The 22,136-nt window shown below is 34.8% G+C and overlaps 1 protein-coding gene across 6 annotated transcripts in view; it reads right to left on the reverse strand.

Moving 5' to 3' along the window:
* AGMO (alkylglycerol monooxygenase) overlaps window positions 1–22,136 on the reverse strand; it is a 339,471-nt gene that overhangs the window by 92,555 nt on the left and 224,780 nt on the right. For 3 of the 6 annotated variants that reach the window (XR_011539063.1, XR_011539062.1, XR_011539064.1), the window contains exon 13: window positions 8,860–8,967. The exons of the other annotated variants lie outside the window; for them this stretch is intronic. The gene's annotated coding sequence lies outside the window, so the exon portion shown is untranslated. The remainder of the gene's footprint in view (window positions 1–8,859; window positions 8,968–22,136) is intronic. 6 annotated transcript variants of the gene reach the window in all.

Here is a 22,136-nt window from a genome sequence, read left to right on the forward strand (position 1 = left end):
TATTCAATAGGAAAATGAACAATTAGCAATAATAAGCATAGGAATAACAGCAATAAAAACACATCATAAATGGAACAGAATTGAGAGGTTAATAGTGTAGGTATTTTAGGAATATTCTCTCTTCACTCCAAACCACAAGAGTGGGTCTTTTCATTTCTCTTTTCTAAATTAGGAAACTGGAGTTCAGGAAGACCAAATAACTTGCAACAGCGACACATCTACCAAATTAGCTGAGCTAGGATTTGTCCTTGGGCCTAAAGGCAGCCAAAATTAGTGTTTTGTCGTTTACCCCCCATTTTTCCATATAACCATGGTCTTCTTAAGAACCCTCAGATGGAATAAACGTCTCCCTTCCCTTTTTCTTGACTGTATTTCGATCTTGAGTACAGCAGAGAGTTTGGAGTCTACCTTACGTCATAGGTATCATGCCTCTTCTTGGCCCATACTGCCAAGCCATGTCACACACAGACATACACACACAATCAGTCAACAGAGGAAAGTACTTGTTCAACAAATACTCACTGAACTGATATAAAGAGAATCTCAGTTTAACCTGTCACCAGTGAGCCTTTATTAACATTTCTAATTTCAGTGTTAAAGATAACATGGGCATGAAATCCCTAAAATACATCATCAAAGACCAACCACACTGACGCAGGGCTGTAACGAATGTGGAGTAGTGAAAACGGAAAATACTTTTAATACTTCTAAAGGATGAGAGTATATAAATCCTGGGTGGTGCTACATTTTACTATTGTAGTTATTGGCATTATAGAATACAGTTTTAAATGGACTTTTGTCAAGTCAAATATCTTAATAGAACTGGAGCTATAATCGTACGGTGTGGTAACTTTTCAGCATCTAATGACTCATGAGAGCTTGCCAAAGCATGCAGGTTTTGAAAGAAAAGGTTCACCTCTTTCTTGATTTACTACAGAGTAAATTACAGACAACTTAGTGTTGCATTTGGCTAAGGAGTCGAGACTAAGACATACAAATGAGCAAAAGAAAAATATCTAACTAGTGTATTCCCCTCCTCAGGCAACATTGATCATTATCATGTAAGGATGTAAAAGATTTTCAAAAAATTATGAAAATATTTACTCCAGGAACATTTCCATGAAATTATTGTCAAGTACGAAGAGAGCATTACATGCATTTAACAAGTTGACAGGAAAGTAGGCAAACATGAATAAACGTGTTTTATACAAAGAATAAATGAGTTATTTATGTATTTTGGAAATTAGCCCCTTATTGGACATATGATTTGCAAATATTTTCTCCCACTTGGTGGGTTTATTTTTGTTTTGTCCATGATTTCCTTTGCTGTGCAGAAGCTTTTTACTTTGATGTAGTTCTATTTGTTTATTTTTTCTTTTGTTTCCTTTGCCTGAGGAGACACCGTATTAAAAAAGATACTGCTAAGACTGAGTATACTGCCCATGTTTTCTTCTAGGAGTTTTATGGTGTCAGGTCTTACACTCAAGTCTTTAATCCATTTTGAGTTAATTTTTGTGTATAGTCTAAGATGATGGTCTACTCTCACTCCTTTGCATGTGGCTGTCTGATTTTCCCAACACTCTTTATGGAAGAGACTTTCCTTTCTCCATTGTATGTTCTTGGCTCCTTTGTAGAAAATTAGCTTTCCATAGATGTGTGGGTTTATTTCTGGGCTCTCAATCCTGTTCCACTGATCTTCGTGTCTGTTTCTCTGCCAGTACTATGCTGTTTTGATTACTATAAAGAACTCATACAACTCAACAACAAAAAAACAACAATCCAATCAAAAAATGTGCAGAGGATATGAACAGAAGAAGATTTTCCAAAGATGATTTACAAATAGCCAACAGACACATGAAAGATATTCAATACCACTAATTGTTAGGGAAATGCAAATCAAAACTATAATGAGATATCACCTCACACACATCAGAATGGCTATTATTAAAAGGACAAGAAATAAGTGTTGGAGAGGATGTGGAGAAAGGGAACCCTCCTACACTGCTGGTGAGAATGCAAACTGGTGCAGTCACTATGGAAAACAGAGTAGAGATTTCTCAGAAAGTTAAAACTAGAAATACCATATGACCCAGTTGTTCCACTTCTGAGTATTTATCCAAAGAACACAAAAACACTAATTTGAAAAGATATATGCATCCTTATGTTCATTTCAGCATTATTCACAGTAGCCAAGACTTGGAAGCAACCTTAGAAGTGCCAATCAATGGATGAATGGATAAAGAAGGTGTGGTATATACATATGTACATTGGAATACTACTCAGCCACAAAAGGATGAAATCTTGCCATTTGCAACAACATAGATGGACCTTGAGGGCATTATGCTAAGCAATGTAAGTCACAGGGAGAAAGACGAATACCATGATTTCACTCATATGCAGAAGACAAACAAATAAACACATAGATAAGGAGAACGTATTGGTGGTTGCCATAGTAGAAGGTTGTGGGGAGGGTGAAAGGGGTAAAAGGGCACGTGCATGGTAACAGACGGACATCAGGCTTTCGGTGATGAACAGGATGCAGTCTACACAGAAGCTGAAATATAGCGATGCACACCTGAAATTTATATAATGTTATAAACCAATGTGACCTCAATAATATAAAAAAGGAATAAATGATAGCTATTGAATTAACTTGAAATTCAAATAGCTAGGAAGGATCTTCTAATTGGTTAAGTATTTCTTAGGAGGGATGCTGAATTCATTGTTGAAAGGAAATGTTTTAATCCATTTTTTAACATGACTCCCTTCTACAAACTTTAACTCAAGAGAAGTCAATAAAATATCCAAGCACATTTGCTATGGAATATTTGAGTAAATCCGTAAAGAGAGGCATAAAGATTCATATCCGCTGGACTTTTGAAGAATATGTGTTTAAAGCTAGGAAACACGTAGACTGGACTGGCAGACAGTAAACTAATCAATTTTCCTTATAGTTTTATTAATGTTCTATAAAACGCATTAAGAATATTTAATTAGTTCATTGCACTTTTTTAATTTTACCATCTCACCCACTAAATCTGATTCCTCCCCCTCGTAATGATTTGCCTTCACACTATTCTAATCATTTAACATGTCTGATCAACTCTTTCTTCTAATTATGTCATTATCATTGCCACTCATTCATTTCAAGTTATAGCCTCCTAATCGTTACACTTGCCTGAGATGTTCTACAGCAACACTGACCGTTTTATTCTTCCGCTTGAAACCCTTCATCATGATTGGGCTGAAATACAAATGTCTTAGCACTCACTGTCCTCTATGATTTTATTCTTGTCCACTTCTTACTTCGTCACTCTTTATCTCACTCACGCAGAACTGTTTTAATTTCCCCTTACTCCCCATGATATTTCACACCTCACATCTGCTCTTGTCACTGTCCTCCAGGCCTCCCTGCTTTGCTATTTCTACACATCTTTCAAGGCTCAGCTCAGGTGTTATCTCCTCTTAGAATTGACCTCTAGCCAGTTTCTCACCATCATCTCAAACTGTTAGCTTCTTCTCTTCACGTCTCTTTTAATTTAAGATTAGCTAGATCTGAAATTCAAAGCCTGTCCCTTTTACTTATGAATTATTTACGCTGAGCAAGTTAACCTCACTTAGCTTCAGTTATCATATCTGTATAATATGATATAGTAATACTGTTTCAGTGAAAGAAAAGTGCATTGCTTGAAGTATATTACTTCCTTTTCCTTATGCTTTGTGCTCCCTGTTCCTACCTTTATGATAGTATGATAAGAGTGCTCTGCTCTAATTTATTTTTTTCTAACTTTATTATTATTGAGTGTCCTCAAGTAGATTGTGCACTTCTTGAGAGAAGAAATATAGTGTATTCCTCAACTCTGTACCTCAACATCTAATCTAGGACTAGTAAGGGCTGATAACTATTTCTAATATAAGCATTTACTAAGGGCTAATGCTATGAGTTTCATGGACTAGAAATATATATTCAACATATCCTTTGCCCTCACTTAGCAGATAAGAACATATAGAGAAGATATGGGCAAACCATAACACAAGGAAGAAAGCTGTGCATACCATTAAATGAACTCTGGCGAAAGCATGGAATTTCAAAAGACAATAATATAAGACTTCTGTCTTGATAGAGAGGGATGGGGGAATGTAGAGGTGGAGGTAACAGAGTAGGAAATGAGGAAGATTTTAAGAAATTTGTAGTATCTGAGTTGACACTTGGAAAGGTAGTTAGGATTTGAACATAGAAAGATCCAAGAGGTAAATATAGAAATATCAGATAGAAGGAAAAAAAATAAAAGCACTGTGAGGGAATGCTGGGCGTGTTTCTTTGCTAGCAAATAGGTCCACTAGATGAGAGTTCACTGCAGCCAAAGTGGTGAGTGTCTTCCACCAGCAAACATGGAGCCTAGAAGGATGGTTCAATAGCTTAACCAGATTTGGCTATGTTGGACATCATCGCAAATTCTCAGGCACAGCTGCTCATGACCAGATTAATTTACCGTAGTTGTATTGGCATCCTGAATGACTTAAAACAGTGGCTGATACAGCCACTGTTCACTAATTAATTAATTAAAGTGAAGAAAATTTAGACTTCAAGAAAATAGGTTTAGTACAGTTATCCTAAAAGCTTTGAAGAGTAAAGTACAGGAATAGTCTTTAAAAGAAAGACGCCATTTTTTTGTTGCTGATATCATTTAAATACAACACTCACAGTACATTCAAATATGAATAGTAACAGAGCATTACCTCATCTGATGAATGGAAGAAGCTATTTTTCTACCACTAACTGGCATGAGAAAGAGCAAAAGTCCTGGAGGAAATTAGCAAATCTTAAAGGTGTGGATGACATTCTGTAGTATTGCTTGTCCAAAAAAAATGACACAAATTATGGCACTGAACTCTAAAGGCAAACAGCAGCAGACACTCTCTCCATGGTGAAATGCACATTTTTCCAGGGATTAATCTTTAAACACGCCAACACTTAAGTGTAAGTTTTCATATATCACAAGTTACACCAAGGAGTCAGTTGAATCTCTTTCTCTCTTTCTCTCACCCCTCTATTTTAAACACGCACACGCTAGAATTTTCCACTGGAGAACAAAAAAACACAACTTTTTATGTTCCAAGAAACAACTGTATATTTAAGAAGTCTTTCCCATATTTATATTGTTTCTGTGATTATATACGTTTGTGGGTGAAATGAAAAGTGTCATTTGTAGTAATCTGAATGCAGAGAGTAAATGTATCCACAAAATAAAGGCAGATACTGTTTTGTTTAAATGCCAGAGCATGACAACCAAAATCATTCAACTAGTTCTCATAACCTGATCTAAAACAATACAAGTGGCAAGTTAAGAATTCATCTTTATAGATGACTATATAAGCAAAAGCATTGGAATGATAAAGCCTGAAATCGGGGTTAACTTATCCACCAGGTATAATAGCCATAGTGCTAAGGGCCCACTTTAATTTCAGGGGTCCATAGAAATGTTTTAACTTCAATTTCTCTTAAAACCAGAAAAAAAATGGACTTAATAACATTTAATATATAACAGTGAGTTCACCCTGGGTTATATTCATCTTTCTACCAACACAGTTGTCAAATACATTTTTTTAAGACTTTCGTGATGGAGAAAAAGGCTCAAGAAGGCAAATTGCCTAGGACCCATGAAAGTCAGAATGTAGTCGTTCCTGAATCCACAGTAGAAGTTACTCCTGGAGTTGAAAGGAAGAAAATGACTTTAAAGAAGAGTCTATGGAGAGAGCTTACCAAAGAATATTAAGCAGATGTGGCATAATGAGATTTGATAAACCTCTTTTGGGCACATATATATTTGCTATGTTTTCTCTATCGTTTTATTTTTTTAAATAATTCACAATTAAAGTGTTAATAATTGATCCTTTTGATTGAATGAATTAGTTGTTACTTATCAATAGATTTTCTTAAGGGTAAAACTTTAGAATTTCTCTTTAAGATAAGCTGTTAGTTTGGTGGTCATAAATATTTTTCATCTCTGAAATGAACAAACTTTTCTTGGAAAGAAATGTTTCATCTCAAGAGAAATGTGATTTTAATTTACAGAATTTTCCTTCTAACCAAAAAATTAGACACTGGACTGTTTTTGAAAATCATGTTGGTTATGGATTTTTTATAGGGTATTAATGTTCCCTAATAAAATTGGTATGGTGACAAAAGATGTGGGCTATTTTGGCCAGATTTCCTTATTTCAAAATGCATTATTTTGTTCCAACTCCAAAACTCAATAAAAACAAACTTAGGAATTTAAGAGATGAGAAATGTAACAATTATTTAAAAATTAAAATCTCTGGAACTGAGAGCAAAAAACATGTAGTTTGAGCTGACTGGTATAGGACTTTCAGTTCAGTGGTGGTTACAGAGCAAACATTTATTTTCCACTATGTTGGCTGTTTTCAGTTAGGAAGCCTATTTTCACTAGACTGCAAGCTTCATGAAGAGAAGCCTTTTGTTTTGTTTTGTTTTGTTCACTGCTGTGCCTCCAGCATCTGGAGCCGTACCTGCCATGTCCTATGATTTCAATTACTATGTGCCAAATGAACCAGTCAGCTACAGCTGAGCTTCATAAGGAAGGCAGGTTTCAGACCACAAAAGTGTTATTGATAGTAATTGATAGTAATTTATGCAGATATCATTGCTTAACTACTCTTATGAAAAACAAAAACAGGAGAATTTTCTACATATTTCTAATCAGTACCAAACCCCTGCAAACTTGGTTGTGTTAGATGAGAAAATTTGAAAGACCTCAAACGATAGAAGTTATCTGGGATAGTCAATGAAGAAACAGGAAGAGCAATCCACACAAGAAGAATAGAGTAAATACATTCTTAGAGCTACTCCCCAAAATACAGATGGTTATGAAAAAACTGCAGCCCAGAGATGATATAAAATGGCAACACAGATGCAAAGAGAGATGAATCTGAATAACAACTTATAGTAATAATTTTACATACTATACTGAAAAAAACAAGGAGTTTTCATAATTATACATTCAAGTTAGGAAATGAGTATCCATGACCTAAAGTTTATTCTATATCGCAGTTGGTGTTTTCTGTCTGGCTTTTTTTTTTTTTTTACATTTAAAATACGTTAGACAGAAATAAAGACCAATCTTTTGTCAACATAGTGAAAGATAACTAGCAAGCTGAATGATGTCTAAGTGTGTGTGTTTGGCAGGAAACAAGGAAGAGAATGGGAAAAAAAGGAGAAGGGGTGGTGAACATCTGGGGTGGTTTCTTTTCCGTGAAAAGAAAAAAGGTCATATCCCACCCAGTGAGAAGAAGTGACCCCCTAAAAAATGTAAGTGATCTTGCTTGACCTGCGACGTGAGCATGGGAATGACCTCAGCTGTTTAACTGCTGTGTGTGTTTCTTGTTAGAAAAAGTGAGAGAGTTGTGCTCTACCATAAAAGAATGTGAGGGATATGAAGGTGCTGAAAAGCAGAAGAAAGAAGTGAAGCATGGGGAACTTGATGCAGGCTCCGGATAAAATGGAATATGAAGTTGGCCCTGCCTTTAAAAAAGGTAGAAAAGAATGATAAAAAGAAGTATGTGTATGTATACTTCTGTATAAACAAATAGATAACACACACACATGGCTTTTTTGTTGTTGTTTGTTTAATTGTGGGGATCAATTCTTTTTCTTCTACTTATCATTAAAATAATGATATTCACCTGGAAGAGAACAGGCCTGTGGGCACATCTCTAATAGCTCAAAATATCTAACACTTATTTTCCATGAACTCCTAGAGTCCAAAGTCCAAAACATAAAGTTATGTTAGTTCAACTTTTAGTCCTTTCATGGATAATAACACCAAGTCAACATGCTTATCCAATGCTTGATAGTATCCTCAGAATTTTTTTCTTCTATAAAATAAGTGGGTAAAGGTCAACGTAGCTGAAAAATCCCCACATTACAATGTAAACAAAAGGAAATTTAAATGTGTTGACTTACATAAACTCCTAACATTTGTTTCATCTTTTAAAGTCTCTTTCATGCCTTGCTCTTCTCCAGCTCTCTCTATTCTCTCAATCCCCTTGAGATCTTCTCCACAGAGCCCCATTATTGAAGAATGCACCCAGCACACAGCTGTGGAAGGGAAAAGCTGGACTGAGGCGCAAGGCCAAACCAGGACGGAAATTTTGGGTACAATCTCAAATCTATTGGTATAAGGAAAACGGAACAATTTTGAGCTCTTGGTTATGTTCTTGCTAAGTGATGATGACTTAGTGTTTGTCATTTCAGTTTTGTTACGGAAACAAAGGGGAGATTTTACAGTTGAAAGATTTGGATTTTTTCTGATAATTTTATGATAAAAATCTTGTTATTCAGTTATTGGTTATGAGTCAAGGGTTCTGTTTATCTATTTCAAAAGTCCCTGGCTGAACCTGGGTCATGATTTTTTAATAGTCCAATGAACCCAAAGAAACAGAAACTTTTGTTTTTTAGGATGCTATCTGCATGAACTGAGATGAAACTATTAATCAAGTTATTTAAACAGAACTCTCCCCTACCCCAAATATCTGTGTGAGCATGTGAGGCACTGTTACTTACACAAAGCACCAACATTTAATGAGAAAGTCAACTCTGGCCAGTGATTTAGTTAAACCCTGGAAAGCACATTGGATAATGATTTCCTCTTGCTTTCCATCCTCTGAGATTCCCTCCTGCAATCTTAAAGGAGAGTGAGCCAACTGACGTTCAGTAGTTAAAAATAAATTTACCACTAAAAACAGGGCAATATTTTGAAATGTACAAATTCTTACTAAACGTTGTTATCTAGTGACATGTGGTTACATCTATCTTAAAGTACTTATTCATCATCTCACCATAGATGTTCTGCCACGTGTCTTTTTCCCTTTCTTTCCTTTTATTCTTCTGCTGCTCTCCACGAGAGGGCAGGCAGGGGCAAGGAGAAGGCAATTCTGTTAGGAAATCTGGTTAAAAAAAAAGTTTGATAGGACAGGAAGTAAATAATATTGTCTAAAACAAGATTTAAAGATTATCTGCATATTTGGTATATTTTTCCATATCCCCATCTCTCCTTGATATGAAGAAATGAGGATTGGCACCTATTGTGAGCAATTTGAATAAAGTATTTTCTGTGTGTTTGGGTTCATTGGTGAAACATAAATGATCAAAGTTCAACATGTTGCATCAATTTCTTTTCACCTGGCAAGAGGGGTCACTGTGCCACTTTTTAAACCTTGTGATTTTGTCGTTATTTCTTTTGGCCCAGATGGTTATAGTAAATAATTCTTAATAATAATTCCCAATTTTACTCTGGAGAAAATTGCTTCAAAGTTACATTCCTACATACATGATTTGTATATATACGTGGTGTAGAATTTGGAAGAACAATCTGGAATTTCCTTTAGATATGCTACTAATTTACTAGGCTACCACAGTTAATACAACATCTCAATTTCTCTACCATGTTACTGTAAAATGGAGTCTGTAGCTCTACAGAATTCATATAGAAGATTCTATGAAGTATACTTGGTTTCCTCTACAAAAAGTTACCCAGAGTGCACAATGCAACATGGGTAAAATGGCATTATGGATACATGAGTGGGCTAGAAGAACAAGTCACTTTTTAATTATTGTTTTTACCTTAAAATTCTGGGTAATAAATTTTAAAGCAAATAAAATTAAATATCTTATTTTGCTGGAAATTCATAAGTTCTAAACTTTAAAATAGGAATGAAATAATTTTTGTGATAATCAAAAGGAAAAATTATAACTTTTGATAAAGAAAACTGTTAAAAATAATTTGAAGGCTACCTGAATGCATCCTGTATTATCCTGTTTTAATTAACCTACTTCCATTACTCAGTTTACCTTTCCTTTCACATCGCGTTGTACTCATCTTAAATAGAATAAAAACTTTGATATGCACTAACATTGACTTCATTAAAACACAAAGTTTTGACATTTTTGGGAAGAATTTTCTTATTCCATGTAAGAAATGGAAGGGTTTTGAATTTCAATGGCTGAAAGGAAGTCAGACTTTAGTTATATGAATCCAGGGTAACTTCATTCATGGATCAAAAAGACCTCTTGGGGCTTACAAAATCTTTTTTATTTTCAAGCTACAAGAAATAGTTTGGTAGAGAGCTAGATAATGGAAAACATATTCTTCTGCGATCAATCCACTTTGGGGTGCTTTCCAGCTGTGAGACAGTCTCTCAAACTTAAAAGTTCTCCAAAGTTCTCCTTGGCTTGGAGCCCAAATTTCCTTATAACGGAATATGACTATGTAAAAAAAGCAATACAAAATATAGCACTTTTTGTCACTTTGCTAAAAAGTTAAAATGATTTATGACACTGTTAAGGATTATGAATGCTTCAAATGGTTAGATTTTAGTGGTTAGAATTTGCACAATTACAATTTTCACCTACTATTTTAGATTGTATTAATTCTTGTAAGCTGAACAATATGTCACAAAACTAAGATTTCTCTTATATTATGCTAAGTGCGCCACATTGGAAAGGGCTAGTGGAGAAATATCATTTATACATCTGGTGTATAAAATATTAAAATAAGTTATAATCATCATAACAAAGATAATGAACTCTTTCTTTATATAAAATAGCTCACCATTTCCAAATGCATAAGTTACAGTCATGAGAAATCAGTCATTAAAGCATGTCAAATTTGGGGGAGTTTTGATATTAAAAAGCTGCATAAGTCTCTACATTTAAAGTTGTTCAAACATGAAACAATGGTGAAGTGACTCCAAAAGGAAAAATATAATAATCTTCAATTTGTAATTATACAATTCTTTTGTCACTAATAAGACAAATCTACCAGGAATAGTGATGAGATTGATATGTATTACACTATCTTAATGTCTAGTCAAGTCACCTAATTCTAATAGTCTTGTGAAAGTTAAAGACATAATTTATATTACATCATGATGGATTGCTTTGGGACCCTAAAATGTGGGAATTCTTGTGTGACAGGACTTGTATTCAAGCCAAACCTATATTTGGAAGAAACTTTGAATTATCCATTTTATCACATGGAGAAAAGTTAAAACAGGCATACACCTTTACTTATAAGTATAATTCAAAATACTTAAAAGTGATAGTGGCAGTGGCTGAAGCAGAACTTTTTTCTTAGATGGACAGATCAATTTAAAATCTAAGAATATGATTCTTTTATTTACTTATTTTAAAACTAGTGTGGATGTTTTGGAATAAATCACCAACGCATATTAGGCGTTTTTTTCTTACACAGTCTATGGCAAGGAGGCGCTTTAATTACCTAATCATATAATTGCATCAAAGTGAGGAAAAATAAAAAAACGATTTCCCAAGGTAATTGCTTCTATGCAGATGGTTGCAATTACCACCTTCAAAATGACACCCAAGTCTACACCTCCAGGCCTAACCTATTTTCCTGAGTTTCAGACTTGCAGCTGAGATTCAGGTATTTCGCAGGTATCTCAGTATAAACACGCCAACAAATAAACTCAGTATCTCTCCCTTCAAATCTTTGCCTTTTCCCATGAGAGTGTGAGATCACTGATCCAGAAATTTCGGAGACTATGTAAAACTCCTCCCTCATTCATCCTTCTACTTCTGACCAATCCGTAAACAAGCCTGATAGAGTTTACCTCAAATCTCTCCAGTCAAACCCATTTGTTCCCAATGCCTAATGCTTAGGTCTAACTTAATTCTATCCCTACTTTCTAAATGCCTAGAATTTCCCAACAAGATTCTATGCCTCCAGGCTTGCTTGCCCTTTTTCTTACTGTTCCCTCCAGCTCTCCATCCACCACTCACAAGCTGCCAGAAAGATTTTCCAAAAGAGAGAATCTGATCATGTCACTTCTCTATTTAAAGAATTTCCGTTTTCCTCATAACTACAGAGCGAAGTAAATTCTGCTTATTTTGCATGTATGTCCCTTACTAATCATGTCCCCTCACTTCCCACATATGCATCCACCATTGCGAACCTTTCGTTGTTCCCCTACTAATGAAAATGTGCCATAATTTTGCACATATTTTTCTTCCTATTTAAAAATATGTCCTTGTCCCCCTCTTCTGCTTAATTTACTCTCATTCCTCTTTGTTAAGGCTTTGATCAAGTTTGCCTCATTTGAGAAGCCCTTTCTGAACTACCAGTCAAAAGTGGCTATCTCTTCTATGCTCCTGCCCAGCTATTTAATAACTACCTATATTTTAGAGTATTTCACTATGCACAGTAACTGTTTCCTCATTTGCGTGTATCAACTTGCTATAACTTCTTAAGGACAAAGTTTATGCCTTTAAATTTCTTTTCACTAGAGCTTTCTGAATTATAGGTCAAAATGCTAAATAAATGAAATCACATAAATACTTCTCACTAGGCAAAGTTCTTTGATATTCCTGTATCTGTTGATATTCGTAGTATTATATCACATACAATGAGAATATAACAATTAACATGATACACTTTATAGCTTATGGAGGATTTCACATAACTCAGAAGCAGGTAATGTTTCTGCATTTTCTGAATAAAGAAACAAAGTTTCACAATAGTTAAGTAATTTATACAAAGTCCTCAGTCAATGTATGGTAAAATTGATATTCAATCCAATTTAAGTTTAGTTTCAAAATCACCCAATTGTAGTTGGTCAAAAGGAGTGACTCGGCTTAAATTCACAACTTAAAAGTTTACTCTTTCTTAATATTAAGCAGCTTTATTACATATTCCATTGTCCCCGGTATTGGGCTGCAATCACTGGCTGAAACAGCCACATCAAGCAATAGTCCCTTCCAGCAGTTATTTATCAAATGCTCAGTATAAAAGAGACATGTTCTATTATAGAAAGACAAGCTCAGCTGAAAATCCTTTGGGGGAACATGTTAATTGCAACTACAGGCACACATTATAAAGAACCATCCTTATCTTCCCTGAGCTGTTTTACAGACAGGCAAGATGAGTAGGGCCAACATTTTTTCCATAGGAGGACATCTCCAAATTTTTGAGTAGGTACCAGTAAAAGATGGTTAGCAGAGGGGAAATACTTTGTACTTTAACAGCTCTCTGTAACAGTGGAGATCTTCAACTACACCAAAAGAGCTATAAAATAAACTTTATGGGTGGGAGGGAACTAAGGCAACTTTGAAGTCCATCTCTCAAGCCATAATGAAATGTACCTTTTTCCATCTCCTCCGCCCAACATAAGATCTCATCTAGCCAGTGTAACTCAGGTGTTGTTTTATTGAATTTTATTTTAGAAGACATATTCAGAATGTTAGAGGAGGGTTCTTATTTATTTCTATGCTACATGTAATATAATAATATTATGTGTACATATATGTGTGTATAAGTATGTGTATGTGCATACCCTCTCTAAAATAGTCAGAATGTTAAAGAGAGAAGAACGTTAGTTATTATTACATTTATTCCTTATCATTTTAGAGATAACACAAATAAAACCAAGAAGGGCTAACTGACTTGCCTAAGGTTCTTCAATCAATGATTGTCATTCTATTTTATAAACATTGTTTCTATATTTAATAGACATCACTACCCATTGGAAAGTATACTGGCTTCAGGATCAGCAGAATTGAGGTCTAATTCTCCCAATCTCACTTTTTCAGGTTTCCAAATTAATACTATATACACTTGTATTCCTTCAGCATATAAATTTTACTATGAAAAATATCTATCCTATGCTGTCTGGAAGGAAACATTTGCTCATCACGGAGTGTCACAGGATCCTATCCCCAAGCTCCTCACATAGTCTGTGCCAGTCCTTGTAGGATTAGCAGCTGCTATGAGCAAACACATAGCAGCAAGGCTAAGTAACTTGGCACACTTTAAATAGATCGTTTGGTTTTAATTTAAAGAATAATTTGATTCAGCAATGTTATTTAAACAAATGTAAAACCTCTCACAAAAACTCACATGTAGTAAATGATCAAAGCTGTGGTTATTTAGGTTTTTATTTGCTAAAAATGTCAAGTTAATATTTTTAGCAAAAATTTCCATTCCGTTCTTAGCTATAACTTTGGAGGAAAGGGCCCAGCTAAAATTTCAGTTTCTATCCCTTTGCCAGAAATAAGCATATTTGGTAACCATTTGCAATACTTTGTCTTTTAGCTTCAAATCAGTCAGGATTTAAGCTAGGGCGCATCAGTCACTAATATTAAAACAAATTGGATCAGACAAAAATGCCCTTACTTTCCCTAGTACCATGTTATTTAACTATTATAATGTTTTAAATAATATTAAGTATGTAAAGCAACCTGAAATATGGGGACAGCACTATTGTTGTTTTCAGATTTTTAATATTTAACTACACTCTCTATAAAATGATGGGGAACTTCTATTTCTGATAAGGCAGAATGCATTATTTTCCTATTGCTGCTATTATGAATTGTCATGAACCTAGTGGCTTAAAATACCACAAATTAATTATTTTACAGTGCTGGAGGTCAGAGGTCTGAAACGGGTCTTACCGTTCTAAAATCAAATATGTTGGCCGGGCTCCCTTCCTTTCCGGAGGCTCTGAGGGAGAATCCGTTTCCTTGCTTTTTCCAGCTTCGAGAGGCTGCCCACATTCTTTGGCTCAAGGCCCTCTTCCATCTTCAAAGCCAGTAACAACTAGTTGAGCGTTTCTCACATCACCTCACTCTGACTCTCCTGCCTCCTTCTTTCACTTATAAAAAGACTTTTGATTACTCTGGGCCCACCCAGACAATTCAGGATAACCTCCTCATCTCAGGGTCAAGTGATTAGCAACCTTCATTCCATCTGCAACTTTAACTTCTCCTTGCCATATAACAGAACATATTCACAGGTTCTGGGAATGAGAACATGGACATATTTCGGGGGCCATTGTTCTTCCTATGGTACAGGGTTAAACACCACTGCTACTAAAAACAAAAACAAAAATGCTAAATATTAAAAATATATATATCTGTCCATCTAGATAGATAGATAGATATTTTTTTAAAGCACTAAGGAGCTAATGAGAGAATTACAGAGCCAAAATTTCAAGGGAGAATGAGAACTTATAGAGTGTAAGAACTACTTTTGGGCTGAGGACATCTGGGCTCTAGCAGATATGGCAGTTTTTGACATCCTCACCTGGGTGAAGGGGAAAATAAATGAAAATCCAGGAACCATGCAAGGTGAATCTAATAGAAAACCCTTCCCACATTAAGCTGGAACCCCAAATGATGCCACCTACCTTTCTAACACCAGGTTACTAAAGAGAAAGTTGCCTAGGCCCTGAGCAAAGGTGGGAGAAAAATGTCCCCAAGAAGTTAGAATCACAGGGCAACCCTTGCTCAGATGTACAGCCAAGTGTATATCACTTAGGTGGACCAAATAACTTGTCTGGTAGAACCTCCACCTATCTGGCCAGGACAAACACAAATGCTTTCTGGAGGAAGTCCCCTTCATCTTAGGGCTTAATGAATCACTGGATATGATTTTTAAAGGCAGTGACAAACATATAATAAAATCCAATCAAGTTCACAAAGAAACCTCAATGCATCCTGAGTGAGAACAAACACAAATAGTGGAATGTTGAAACAGATTTGTTGAAATCATAAGACATATATTCTTAAATAACTCCTTTAACCGTATTTAAAGAAATAAACAATAAATCAGAAAATATTTGCAAGAAATAAGAACCTATAAAGTAATATATTTTAAGAAAACAGAGCTTCTGGTAATAAAACATACAATAATCAAAATTTGCAACTAAACGGATGGGTTTAACATCAAATTATAATGTCAGATTAGACACACATGAAGAAAGGATTTGTGAACTGTTAAGGAAATTTTATCCAAATGCATTACTGGGAGAAAAAAAATAGATGAAAAATTTTTTTAAAAAGGGAGAAAAAGAAATTAAGAGATGGGGAGAATAAAAGGCGGGTTTCCTTTTAAGAACTGACTGTTGAGATGAGAGTGGACCTCTCAAAAACAGTCATGGAAGTCATGGGACCATCAGCTATAACTGCAGTGTGCTGAGAGAAAATGCCTGCCAACCTAGAGATCTATACCCTGGGAGACAAGGGTGTCTTTCAAGGATGAAGTTGTGAAATAAAGACATTTTCAGACAAACCAAAAATTGAAGAATTCACTATTAGCCAATACTCACTGAAGGAAATTCTAAAGAATGAACTTCATCAGAAGAAAAGTGACATGAGATAGAAGGTCAGAGACGCAGAAAACAGAAAAAGAGATTATAAATAAGTGGAAATATCTGTATGAATATTCACAGTGTAACATAACTATGATCAAAGTCTTATGGGACTAAACATAAAAACAAGTTTTTAGTGGGCAGGAAAATACCTTCTATGATTTGCCTTCTTTCATAGCAATAAAGATATATTTCTCACTGTGGCCCTGTTACAATAGTTTTAATAAAAATAATTTCTCCCTCATTGACTTTTTATTAACTATATTCTAGATATAGTGCTAAACAATTTAGTTTCTACCCACAGTCCTGTGAGGTAACTACTATTAAACTCATTTACAATGAGGAAATAGACAGAAAGTTTACATAGTGTTCAAATATCCTAAATCTAGAAAGCATTTGGGCCTAGACTTCTCTTACTTTTGTCAGAAAAGTCTCAAAAAACCCATATCTTAACAGTTGGGCTTTCTAAAAACGATGGGTGATTTTTACTAGCAGATGTGCCTGTATTTTGGAGAGTGAAAAGACTTAAGGTTCTTGTAAATGCAAAATTTGTTGGAATAAAGCAACTGCTTCCTGAACTCAAACACAGAGAGAGATCACGAGAAACAGAATAACCTCATAGTAATATAATGATGTAATTTACAGATATTTATTTTGTTCTGTAATTTAGGAAAATAGGCCAGAAACTGCTAACTTTGTATGCTTAAAGTTTGTGAACTTTGATTTTATATACCTAACTCTAAAATTAAAAAAAGGAAAACAACTACATTGTACTTTAAATCAGATTTTATTATTCAAAAATTTAATGAGATTCTCCTTATATCTAGATTAATCTGAGGTTTTAAATTTTTTTCGGTTCATTGGAATATAATCTAATTAATCTTTTCTTGGTTTATTCTTAAAATTTTATTTATGACATATCAAAAAACAGTGTATACAAATTAATGAAGCATCGTGCAGAAGCTTGGGTAACGGCTCTGTAAAGATGTCTATGCCCTAATCCCTGAGACCTGTGAGTACATTGCTTTACATGGCAAAAGGAACTCTGTAGATACAGTTAATGTTATGAACCTTAAGATAGGAAGATCATCCTGAATTATGACACAAAATCTAATCACCTGAGCCCTTGAAAGCAACAAAATTTCTCTGGCTAGAGGTGAAAGAAAAGAAAAAGGTGTGGCAGAAGGGGAAGTCAGGGAGATTCCAAGCATGAGAAGGATTTGATATATCATTTCTAGCTCTGAGATGCACAGGTCCCCCTTCAGGAATTGGAGAGGGGGCCTCGTGGCCATAACTGCAGCCCCCAGCTGACAGCCAGCCAGGAAAGGGGAATGTCAGCCCTACAACCACAAGGCTCTGGATTTTGCCAACAACTTGAATAAGCTAGGAGTGAATTTTGCCTAGAGCCTCCTGATAAGAACCCAGTGGAGAGACACCTTGAATTTGCCCTCGTGAAACCTGGAGTAATCAGTAGAGGCAACCCAGATTTCTGACATACAGAGCTATGAAATATTAAAGCTGTGTTATTTTAAGTCATTAATTTTGTGGTAATTTGTTATGGCAGCAATAGAAAACTAATACATGCAGCAAAACTTCTAAAGTATAATTGAAGTAAAAATGAAGAGAAAAACAAAATATTTGTGGATATTTGCTGCATATTTGACTCTGAGCTATTTAGGAACCAACATAAATAGAAAAATACGACCTACTTACAAAATCAACAGACATTGATATACATAAGAGAGATATAAATGAATTTGTCAAGTTATATAACTATACGTATTACTGAGATCAGAGGAAAAGTCTCCTCGTAAAGAGGATCATAATGAACAATGTCCTCAACTGCATCCATGGAGTAAACAGAGTAAACAAAAACCATCACACAATTTTTCACAATTTTCTGAGTTGTAGGTCAACTTCATAATACATAAGCAGTTTAGTAAATGTCAGAAACATAAGATCTGTCTAATACCTGAAATTTCAATTATCTAGAGACAAAATTTCTAAATGATGTTCCAAGAAGCATTAATTTTGAGAAATATTATTAGGAGTAATATTGTTGAGTAGAACACCAGGCACCAGTTACCAATGCCAGGGTAGGACTTCAACTCCATGGAGGATGGCAAATATCATCACAACGTCAGCCACCAGGAACAGAGGTCCAAATACTTCTGCTCATCGCATCTTGGTATCAGAGTTGCCAAGGAAAACAACATAGTCAAGCACTGGATTGAACGAGGTTTTATTCACAAAGAGAAGAGACAGAGCAAGATCAGCTCCAATAGTGTGTCAGTTCCCCCCATGGCTGGTGGGTCCTCTTGGAAGCTGAAGCAGGGAAATTGGCTTAGGGCATCTCTCTTGTGCTGCAGTAGAAGGACCCTCCTCTTCCCCTGTGGAGTCTGAAATACTGAAAGCTGAGGGTCTACCTGAGGGACTTTCACAAACATGCTTAACCAGAACAAAGGAGTACTTATGGAGTACAAAACAGAGAAAGATACTCCCACTGGAGGTGCTAAGCCCTGCCTAGGTGGTGTGGGCTCTTTATCTCTTGATAAAGAAGTGTACCACATCCAAGATCCATTCTTATGTGACAGAATGGCATCTAAAGACTGCACATGAGACTGCCTTTCCCAACAAATATGTAAAAAAAAAAAAAGTCTCATTAGCCAGATAACTAGGCAAAGGGGATCTCAATAGAGTAGACATTTTTCGCTGTAAGACATGTTGAAGGCTTTAACAGGCTAACGTGCATATTTACTCTTTAACTTTGTTAGCAATGTAATATTTAGCAAAAAATCCAAGAAAAAAGTGTCAAAGAGAATTTCTGTGTAACTGAACAAATCAGCCCACTTTACAGGTTTATTGACTACATGTCACAAATTATTTTATTATTTTAGGCAGTCTGTAGATAGCATAATTCACTGTCTGCCAATGGTGCTGCAATTTCATGGTAGTGAAACCAAACTGTCTTCATATAAAAAAAAATGTGTAACTTTTCGGTCTCTATAACTGGCAGGATGGACATAGGGAAAATGAAATGTATTAAGCATATTCACATGTTCATTGTTATTAAACTGTAAGTACTCTAAAAACTTGTAGACTTCCAGTTTACAACTCTGTTTTCCTCCTGATGTGTCAAGTGAATCTTTCTTGTGACCCTGACTCTCAAAATAGTAACTTTGATTTTCATTTTAGTGAATTCTGTGTCATTGTTTAACACAAATAGGAGAACTATTCCAGTACATTGGCGATTCATATTGACTTGAATCTTTGTCCTTTATTTTAAGATTATTTTAGATGGGAACTGTAGACATGTATTATATCTAACATACGTGAGGTACGAATTTATGACCCTGAAAAGTAGTCAATTCCATAATCCCAAGACACTGTAAAAACTTATTTAACTAACTGTAACCTGACCATGACAGATGTCTAGATGAAACTAGATGCTTATGTTTAGGGTTAGGACATACAAATAAATGTAGACTAGAATAAATCAGAGTAATACAGTTTTATTTATTAAATCAAGAGTGGGGATAGGCAAAGAAATTCAAACTCCACTCAAGTTATTTGGTACAATATCATCTTGTAATAAAAGAAATTTCCTAACCTATCAGTTGGTCTAAACTTTCTTACCATTTTAAACACCTGTTAAATCTCTTATGAACTTGATTGGAGTAAACATAAGCACATTATTATTAAAGCTACTAATAGTAAAATAAAATATCCAGAAGACTTCGATTCATTCATTAATTTCCAAACAGAGATTCAGAAGTGATTTAATACAAGTATCTGCTATAGCAAGCAGTAGAAGAGAATTTGCCATCCAATAAGACAATGGTAGTATTCAATGGATAGCACAATTGAATAATTTCCTCTGGAAGGGATTCAGAAAGGTTTCTATTCCTTGTTATATATGAATCAAAAAGATTACAGTGTCTTAGAATTTTCTCTCAGGTGAGTTTTATTCTAACACATGGTAAGCAAGCTCAGGTTTCTATGATAAAAGACAGAGCCTTGGACATAACGTCTCTCTCAAAATGTTATTATTTAAAAATGGATCAGTTGAAAGATAAAGACACCTTGCTGGTCTTGAAATCCCAGTGCACGTGTTCAAACAAGCTGATACAATTGCCTCAGATGAGTTCACAGACCAGTATCAAAGATGACCTTTGAGTTCATAGAAATTAAACATTATGAAATTAAGAAAAATATGGAAGATCTAATACTATCATTTTCCCAACCTTAACATAAATTTCTCTTATATATGTTTTGCTAAATTAATTTTAGGATTGATCTGTTAAGCATCATCTATGGAGTCTATTTGTGAAGAAATTGAATAACAATTTAACCATGGTATGATTTAATTAAAATATTTTTAAATACATAGACTAGAATTATATTCTATATTGTCTTGAAACCCTTTTTATTTTCTTGCCTTTACCTGACTTCTTAAAGAAGTTGATAAATATCGTTCTTCCCTAAGTAGTAGTTTGAAAACTCTAATATCAGACTTCTTTAAGCTGCCTACATTAAATTCTCTAATGCATTCTTAATTACCAAATTTGATTACCTTTTTTTCAGCACCCATCCTATTCGGTCATTCTTAAAGTGTTAATCATCTCTTTTGAAACTCTATCTCCCTTTGACTTCCATAATTCCTTTCTTCCTTTTCTATGATTGATTATTGCCAAAATCTTTCAATGGGTCTTTTTCTTCATCCTCTTTTTACTCTACTAGACTTGTCCTGCTCTAACTCACCTTACTCATTTTTATTCTTCACAAAGTTGATTGTTGTCATCTCACCATGGGATTTCCTCTTTGAGGAATGGCAATCTTGAGGACCACCCCCAACACACACACAGACACACTACTGAAGCTACTAAAAATGTGAGACAAAATAATTTAAAAAATATTTTTTAGGGAAATCATAGAATGGTAGAGTGGAATTACCAGAAAAAGAAATGGTAGACAACAGAAATCTAGAGAAGTGAGTCCAACATTCAAGACTCTTTTGCTTTCACAGAATTCACCAACAGGAAGAGGCTGAGAGAACAAAATCAAAGTACAGGGTCTTCTCAACGACTGACGCTAGTGAATCAACCTTGAATTTGGACTGGGAGGGTATAAACCAAGTAAACTATGCTTTGTATGCTCTGAAGCTTGGTTTTAAGTCACATACATAGAAAATCTCACACCTGAAGGTTAAACTAAAGTTTTCTGGATTGTTAGAGACTGTGGCAATGGTAATTTAAAATCCTCTTTGGTAGAAAGTGACATTTTCCTAGGACTCAAACTAATTTCTATCAATTAAATTGTAAATTTAATGTCCATCACACAAAGATCACCATAAACAAGGAGAGAAGACTGCCTGAGTGAGAAGCAAGAGAAATGACAGACAATAGAATAGACCAACAGACTATTCAAAGATATTGAAATTATTTGACATAGATTATAGATATGTGTCTTTAATATTTCTAAGGGGATATGTGCCAAGCTTTAGTTTTAGGGGTGGAAAATGGTAAAGTTACATAAAAGACTTGAAAAAAAACTGTCTAGATATTATAGTATTGAAAAACACAAGAATCAAAATTAAAAATTCAGTGGTCTTTCTTGGGAGTAAATTAGACATAGATGAAGGAAAAAAAAAGTGAAATAGAACACAGACCTAAAAAAACAACAATCCAGAATGAAACCCAGGAGGTTGGGGGAGAGGAGTGGAAGTGAGAGGAGGGAACAGAAGAGAGTATAAAATAATACAATAATAAAGTGTTTAAATATATTTAATTAGAGTTTCAGAATGAGATGGATAGAATGAAACAGAAGCAGTATTTGATGAGATTAAAAGTAAGAATTTCCCAAACTGATTGAAAGACACCAATTCACAATTTCAAGAAACCCAAAGAATCCAAAGCAAGAAAAATAAAAAGAAATCTAAAACTAGATGTATC

The sequence above is a fragment of the Equus przewalskii genome, chromosome 4, assembly GCF_037783145.1.
Source record: "Equus przewalskii isolate Varuska chromosome 4, EquPr2, whole genome shotgun sequence".
Lineage (NCBI taxonomy): Eukaryota > Metazoa > Chordata > Mammalia > Perissodactyla > Equidae > Equus > Equus przewalskii.